The sequence below is a fragment of the Ananas comosus genome, unplaced genomic scaffold, assembly GCF_001540865.1.
Source record: "Ananas comosus cultivar F153 unplaced genomic scaffold, ASM154086v1, whole genome shotgun sequence".
In the NCBI taxonomy this organism is placed as follows: Eukaryota; Viridiplantae; Streptophyta; class Magnoliopsida; order Poales; family Bromeliaceae; genus Ananas; species Ananas comosus.
Window position 1 is genome coordinate 3,041 of NW_017893554.1, and position 8,573 is coordinate 11,613.

At 45.1% G+C, this 8,573-nt stretch overlaps 1 long non-coding RNA gene across 3 annotated transcripts; it reads right to left on the reverse strand.

Annotated features, from left to right (window-relative positions):
• Window positions 1-6,130: 6,130 nt before the first annotated feature.
• Window positions 6,131-8,049, reverse strand: LOC109706294. Of its 3 annotated transcripts, none has more exons than XR_002215158.1 (6): window positions 7,845-8,049; window positions 7,603-7,686; window positions 7,448-7,514; window positions 7,282-7,351; window positions 7,103-7,164; window positions 6,131-6,169 (listed from the first exon to the last, which is right to left on the reverse strand). It is a non-coding gene; the product is annotated as an uncharacterized LOC109706294 (long non-coding RNA). The 3 variants fall into 3 exon arrangements; XR_002215159.1 differs by having other exon boundaries at window positions 7,103-7,167; XR_002215160.1 differs by having other exon boundaries at window positions 7,448-7,517.
• Window positions 8,050-8,573: the final 524 nt, after the last annotated feature.

Sequence of the window (8,573 nt, forward strand, 5' to 3'; positions counted from 1 at the left end):
CCTAGAGAGAGAGAAAGAGAGAAGGTGGAAGACTCTCTCCTGAGCTCCAGCAACTTCTGAAGAGGTCCAAGGGTCGAGCTGGGAGGATAGGGATGAGTAAAGGATGTGAAAAGACCAAAACAATCTTGCTGCCACGCAGCTGCAGCTGCTGCTTGCTTGCTGTACCGGTACAGCATTAGGCTTGTACTGGTACACCAATGCAAAAATTGCAGATTTCGCAATTGCAATGCACTTTCTCACTTCTAGCTTTCCAATCACTCTCAAACTTATTTGTAAACATCTTTAAACCCTTTAAAACATGTGGGAAGGTTCCAAATATCATTCCTCACTCGAACTTTGCAATTTGTTGAAGTTCAGTAACTATACTACAATAAGCTTAGGAGTCGCTTCAACGACGCACTTTCTTGCATCCAAAAGTCTAATAGCTCTCAAAATTGACCCACAGCACCTTTACAAATATTAGGACCTGTGGTTACATGCCACTCCTCAACCCCACTTCCAACTTCTATAATTTTGCAAAGTTCAAGATACTACATTCACCCCTCCTACAAAGAAGTTTCGTCCGCGAAACTTGTAATCACTTACCTCAAGATTCCGTCGAGAACAGATAGGGGTAATGTTCTTGCATTGCACTCTCCAATTCCCAAGTGGCTTCCCGATCACCGTGATTGCTCCAAAGGATCTTCACGTAGGGTATTTCGCGATTTCGAAGCCTTTTCACTTCTTGAGCTAATATTCTTACTGGATGTTCCTCAAAGCTCAAATCTTCCCGTAAATCCACTGGAGTGCTTTCCATTACGTGGGTTGGATCAAAGACATACTTTCGAAGAGTTGACACATGGAATACATTATGCACTCCCGATAGGTTCGGCGGTAAAGCTAGCCGATACGCTATGGGGCTTATCCGCTCCAACACCTCGTAGGGTCCAATGAATCGGGGACTTAACTTTCCTCGAATACCAAATCTCTTAACTCCCTTTGTCGGTGATACTTTCAGAAATACATGATCGCCCACCTGAAATTCCAGTTCTCACCGACGTTTATCCGCATAACTCTTTTGTCGGCTTTGGGCTGTCAGTAGACGTTCTCGCGCAAGTCTAACTTTAGCTTCAGCTTCTTGTAATACGTCTGGACCCAAAATCAATCTCTCACCTACTTCACTCCAATGAAGTGGTGATCTGCACTTTCTACCATAAAGGGCTTCAAATGGTGCCATTTGAATACTTGCTTGATAACTATTGTTATACGCGAATTCTGCCATAGGTAAAAACTGTGGCCAACTGCTCTGGTAATCAATCACACAGGCCCTCAACATATCCTCAAGGGTCTGAATAGTACGCTCAGATTGCCCATCACTCTGGGGGTGGAAAGCAGTGCTAAAATCCAATCGAGTACCCAAAGCTTCCTGTAAACTCCTCCAGAAATGGGAAACAAATCGGGTGTCTCGGTCAGAAACAATAGAGGCCGGTACTCCATGTAATCGCACAATCTCATCAAGGTACACTTGTGCGAGTCTCTCCCCAGACCAAACTGTATGAATCGGGATAAAGTGGGCAGATTTGGTCAATCTATCCACAATTACCCAGATTGCATCATGGCCTGCTTGTGGACGAGGTAATCCAACGATGAAATCCATAGTGATCCTTTCCCACTTCCACACTGGTATGGGTAAACTCTGTAGTTTCCCTGCAGGAAGTCGATGTTCAGCCTTAACCTGCTGACAGTTTAAGCATCTGGCCACAAAATCAGCAACTTCCTTTTCATTCCAGGCCACCAATAAGTTGGCTTCAAATCTTTATACATTTTCGTGCTCCCAGGGTGTATAGTATACGGGGCTCGATGTGCTTCAGTTAGAATCTCCTCTTTAATATCTGGGTCGGCAGGCACACAAATTCTATCACCAAATTTTAGCAATCCCTGATCATCCACTCGAAAGTCACCAATTGGGTCAGTGATCTTTGCTCGAATCTTTTGCAGAAATTCATCTTGAACTTGCTTCTCTTTAATTCGATCGATCAGGGTAGGTTACACCACCAATGACATAAGTCTCCAAGGCATGTCAGGAGCTACAATTTCCAAATTCAGCTGCTCCATTTCCTTTACTAACAGGGGTTGCATGGTTATCGACATCGCCAAATTTCCTGTCGATTTTCGGCTTAAAGCATCTGCTACAACATTAGCTTTTCCTGGATGATAAAGGATAGTCAAATCATAGTCCTTGAGCAACTCCAACCATCTACGTTGTCTCAAGTTTAATTCCTTCTGGGTAAACAGATACTTTAAGCTTTTATGATCAGTGTAGATTTCACAACGCTCGCCGTAGAGGTAGTGGCGCCAAAGCTTTAAAGCAAATACCACTGCTGCTAACTCAAGATCATGTGTAGGGTAGTTCTTTTCATAATCTTTCAATTGGCGAGATGCATAAGCAATTACTCTGCCGTTCTGCATTAGAACACACCCTAATCCATTCAGCGACGCATCACTGTAAATCACATAATCCACTCCAGTGACAGGCAGTGCTAGAATCGGGGCGGTGGTCAATCGTCCCTTCAACTCTTGAAAGCTTCTTTCGCAGGTTTCATTCCACAAGAATTTAGCTCCTTTATGAGTGAGTCGGGTGAGCGGCGTAGACATTTTTGCAAATCCTTCTACAAATCTTCGATAGTATCCCGCCAAACCAAGGAAACTCCGAATCTCGGTGACATTAGTCGGCCTAGGCCAATCCTTAATTGCTTCAATCTTCTTTGGGTCAACAGCTATCCCAGTCTCTGAAATGACATGACCCAGGAATGCTACTTCTTGAAGCCAAAATTCGCATTTCTTTAATTTTGCAAACAATTTCTTTTCGCGGAGTACTTGCAACACCGTTCTCAAATGACTTTCGTGCTCCTCGTTACTTCGAGAGTAGATCAGAATATCGTCGATAAACACGACCACAAATCTATCCAAATAGGGCTTAAAGACACGGTTCATTAAATCCATAAAGGCTGCTGGGGCATTAGTCAGTCCAAATGGCATAACTGTGAATTCATAGTGCCCATACCGTGTCCTAAAAGCGGTCTTAGAAACCTCTTCAGGCTTGATCTTAAGCTGATGATAACCTGATTGCAAATCAATCTTAGAATACACTTTCGATCCTTGCAGCTGATCGAATAAATCATCGATTCTAGGTAATGGATATTTATTCTTGATTATGACTTTGTTGATTTCTCGGTAATCCACACACAACCGAAGGGATCCATCTTTCTTCTTGACAAATAATACCGGTGCTCCCCAAGGCGACACACTCGGTCGAATGAATCCTTTATCTAAAAGATCTTGCAATTATGCCTTCAGCTCTTTCAATTCAGCGGGTGCCATCCTCTAGAGTGCTTTTGAGATTGGAGTTGTCCCCGGGACAACATCTATCACAAATTCAACTTTCCTATCAGGCGGCATACGAGGCAACTCGGCTGGAAACACATCTCCAAACTCCCGTACAACTAGAATATCATCAATCTTGGTGGCTTCACCACTACTCACAGAAATGCTAGCCAGATAGGCTACACAGCCTCTCCAAATCAACTGTCGTGCTCGCGAAGAGCTAATAGTCATTGCGAACAATGAACTCTGACACCCCTTATAAACAAACTCCTGTTGACCCGGCTCCCTAAAGGTCACCGTTCTGTTCGTGCAATCTATGGTGGCATAATACTGTGTCAACCAATCCATACCCAATACTACATCAAACTCACCTAGTTTGTGTAGTGCCAATAGATCCACTGGCATAATCCAGTCGCCTACCCGAACAGGGCAGCGAGGGCAAAATTCATGAACATCTAGGGTATGGTCGGGCACGGTCACTCGTCCCGGATGCAAAGTAGGTACTACCCGAATGCTATGCAACTCGGCGAACTGCCGATCAATAAAAGAATGCGAAGCACCAGTATCAAATAATGCACGAACACGAATCTCGTAAAGCATAATGATACCTGCTACGACCTCCTCCGCTGCTGCGGCCTCCTCAGTCTGGGCAGCATACATGCGCCCACTCGAACCCTGTCGAGAACTCTCAGACTGCCGCTGTCCCGGTGGTCGTCTGTACTGCGAGGGTGCTGATGGGGTCCCTTGGCTCGGAGCTGAAGATGCAGGGGCTGATGCTGATGAGGGTGCAGGTGAAGAACCTCTCGGGCACTCTGAGCGAAAGTGGCCCTCCTGACCACACAGAAAGCACCTGCCCCCACGTTGTGGACACTGTGGTGGAAAGTGAGGCCCACCACAAATGACACAACGTGGCTGTCGACGGCGCTGGGGTGCTCCACGGGGTGCTGAAGAACCTCGGCCTCTCGACTGGCCCGGCTGGCCCCTCGGATATTTCGGTGGTCTCCTGAAGGATTGCTGACCACTGCTCTCAGCTGCTGGCCTTTTTCCTTTGCTCCGATCCACAATATCTCTTTCTTTCATAATCTCTGCCCCCTTTTCCACAATCAAGGCCCGGTTCACAACATCCCTGTAAGTAGAGAGGTTTGACGCCTGGACCAATCTGAAAATCGCAGGTCGCAAACCCACCTCGAAAATCCGAGCCTTGTCCTCATCATCTCTGACCACAAAAGGAACACAATGCAGTAAACGGGAAAACTCTCGTTCATACTCAGCTACTATCCTGTCCCCCTGCCTAAGATTTCTCAAGTCCCTTTCCATTTGCCTCTTTACACTCTGGGGAAAGTAGGTCGTCAACAGTAAGTCCTTGAACCTGTTCCACGTGATAGCGGACAAATCAGTACGGGGATCCTCACGAATGTCCACCCACCACCTGTAAGCCTCGCCGTCAAGGTGGTGCGTCGCAAACCAAACTCTATATCGCTCCTCGACGAATGTATCATAGAATAGCTTCTCCATATGCATTAACCATTTCTCGACCACCCAGTGATCTGCTTTCTCCCCGTCAAAGATACGGGGGGTGCAACGACGGAATTCATTCAATTGTTCCATCATCCGCTCTCGTTCCTCAACCCCCACCATCTCTGATAACACTGTCCCACTGTCCCTGATGCCGCCACAGGTACTGGTGGTGGTGCTACTGTCTCCTGTCGGGTCTCCGCCCTCGGAGCTACTGGGGGTGTGTCAGGTACTGGTGACTGTGCTCCCACTGTCGCATCCCTGTCTGGTACTGTAGGTATAGGATCAGGAATCTCTTTGTCTGTTGTCTGCCGCAGTAGTAAATCCTCTAACCTCTTCATTCTATCCTCTTGTCGACACGCAGCGTCCATCTGCTGTCGCGCGGCCGCAGCCTGCTGAGCAACCAAATCTGTCAGCTTTGCGAGCTGATCCTGCAACTCATGGATCCCGCTAGCTCCAGAAGTAATAGAAGTCCCCACTTCTTCTGCATCCGCTGCCTCAGCTGCCCCGGCGGCTTGCGAACGAGTCAACGGCATCTTGAGCTGCAGCACAAAACCAATATAGATTAATAAAACCTATACTATTGAACCTTACTTTAGATATAAACCAACTAGTCAAGCGAAAGCAATGAAATGTAACGCGTACTAACTTCCGATGTCACGTTGTCGGCCGCCAACGTGGCCCTCTGCAAAGTTAGCAATTGCACATTTCGATCAAACTCCTACCATTCGGAGTCTATAGATTACCCAATCAAAATACTTTCGCTAACAACCAACTCAACTAGACCTCGTCTCTCACGAGCCTGTTCTTATAGTCCAACCAGCCTAAGGTTTACTAGGTCTACTAAGACTCAACACTATGCTCTGATACCACTATAATCTGTCACGCCCGGGTACCAGCGGAAGCAGATCCGGTACGTGCACAGATCCGCCATACACCTGCAGTATATAAGGCGTCTACAAGAAACAAGTCGATAGGAGTAAAAATATAAGATAATCCTATCCTGATATCAGAGCAAAGTACAGTCCACAATATTCCCAACAAGAGAACTGAGAGTATAAAATCCAAAATCTCAACTAAAAGATAAGTATCATAACTATAGAGTCTGGTCCCAATAGTACATAGACATCACGGGTCCACAAAAATAGATACACTGGCAGTCTCTCTATACATAGGGACATCACCTTCGGTCGCAGCCCGAGTAGCAAGGTGATCGACTAGCATGCTCCTAGCAATGTCTAGCTAGACGCGACTCCCTTGCCACGATCCCTAGCCTCTCCTGTAGATGGCTCTGTAAAAACAACCACCAAAAGGGCGTGAGAACTATTAACAATAGTTCCCAGTGGGTAAGCCGCCAGCCTCGGCGAATTACACCACTAGGCTCATGATGTATTAAATGAAAGCGAAAGCAGTAATTGCATGATATATAATTATGCAATGCTAACAGGTAATGAGCATGTAAGCAACATGTAATCATAATCTCAACAGTAATGAATCAACTGAATAATAGAAGCATAGCAACTATAATAAGCATGAACACAAGCATAAATGTGTAAGTAATGACTATACACTGTAACTGGTAATCATTCATTACTGTCCAATTTCCTTTAGCACTTTCCTTTCATTCACAGGGATCTACCCAAGGTAGTCCAGCTTGCGCCGCGCCTAATGGCCCCGTGGTAGTATACACTCCCCACGGCAATCCACTTCGGCACCCAATCCCGCACAGGCGAGCAACTGTCGCGTAGGCCAACTCCGGAGTGCCGGCTTGTAGGGGGCGACCCTCACAAGCGTGTGCGAATGAGCACAATGGCAACAAGCAAATCCACAGTCCAACATGTCTCAATCATCACTTTCCAACTTGCAAAGTTCTCGATCCTTTGATCGGAATTCTCAATATAATAAATATTGGCAATAATTAGTATTCACTAGATTAATAAGCCTGCAAGAGTAATGCTAATTTACATATGGCATTAGAATCTTTCATTAACATGGCACTACCAACATAAGCACAAGCATGTCATTGTTGTCTACTTTACAGTCAATAAGGTCAACGAATGTCATTGTTCTCTACTTTATAGAGATTCTATTTCAATCATATAGCAAACATTATAGTGACATGTTTCGAGTTCTATATTAACCACGATTGCACACCATTATATTGATTCTATACTACATATAGAACATAGGGGAGCTTCACTTGCTCTGGTTAGGTCAAACCCACCTAGTACTAAGCTCCAAATAGTCACAAGAAGTCGCAATAATCAGCTCCACAAGGCTCCAACCCTGCTGAAAACGAACATCAACACTGTATCAAAAGGACGACCGAAATGTCCGATTTCGGCCTAATTTGTACTTAGTACAAAGTAACCCTTAAATGCCTGTTTTGGGCTAGTATAATACCTCAAGTTAAGCTTCCAAAGGCCCTCCAATGCCAGTAGAAGGCGGTCCAAGGATCAACTAAACCTTCTTGCTGCGCACAATACCGAAACGACATCAATATGCTTACATATAAGCTATTATAGTCAAATTTTACTCAATCAGTTTTAGACCTGAAATTCCTGCTTACCACAGGATAGAATAGCTTCCAAACCAGCTTCTAAGAGTACAAGTTCAGCTCAAAGAGACTCAAAGACCTGCTGTGAAGAGATCATACGAAACTGCGTCAAGTTGTTCCAACAAATCGCATTTAATTCCGAATTAGCTTTGTAAGTAGCTAATTACCTTAAGTAAGCTTCAAATTAGATTATCCCTGGTCTAAGGGGGTCAATTCACAGCTAAACATCTCTCCTCTAGCTGCTGGAATCTCTGTTACACACAGATGGAAGCAACGAAACCAAAACGCGTCAAAATCCGACGCTAAACTATGAATTAGAGAGAAATCAAGTTAAATAGCCCTCTAAAACTCTTTTTCAGTGATTCTCAGCATTAGACACGAATCATACTGTCAAAACACTCAATTTTACCTTTTAGAAGCTGGCCCCAAGTCTGCCTAAACAGCAAGCGACGAACCCGGCGCGAAATCAACTCGAATCGGCGGTTTTCTCGTAGAGAGAGAAAAGCCCTAGAGAGAGAGAAAGAGAGAAGGTGGAAGACTCTCTCCTGAGCTCCAGCAACTTCTGAAGAGGTCCAAGGGTCGAGCTGGGAGGATAGGGATGAGTAAAGGATGTGAAAAGACCAAAACAATCTTGCTGCCACGCAGCTGCAGCTGCTGCTTGCTTGCTGTACCGGTACAGCATTAGGCTTGTACTGGTACACCAATGCAAAAATTGCAGATTTCGCAATTGCAATGCACTTTCTCACTTCTAGCTTTCCAATCACTCTCAAACTTATTTGTAAACATCTTTAAACCCTTTAAAACATGTGGGAAGGTTCCAAATATCATTCCTCACTCGAACTTTGCAATTTGTTGAAGTTCAGTAACTATACTACAATAAGCTTAGGAGTCGCTTCAACGACGCACTTTCTTGCATCCAAAAGTCTAATAGCTCTCAAAATTGACCCACAACACCTTTACAAATATTAGGACCTGTGGTTACATGCCACTCCTCAACCCCACTTCCAACTTCTATAATTTTGCAAAGTTCAAGATACTACACGTGCGCTCCGGAGTTTGTCACATAAAGGATAGTCTTATGGGGTCCCTGGGATAGCCTTATGGGTCCCGCAGACGGTCTCGGGTTTGTGAACGAGTT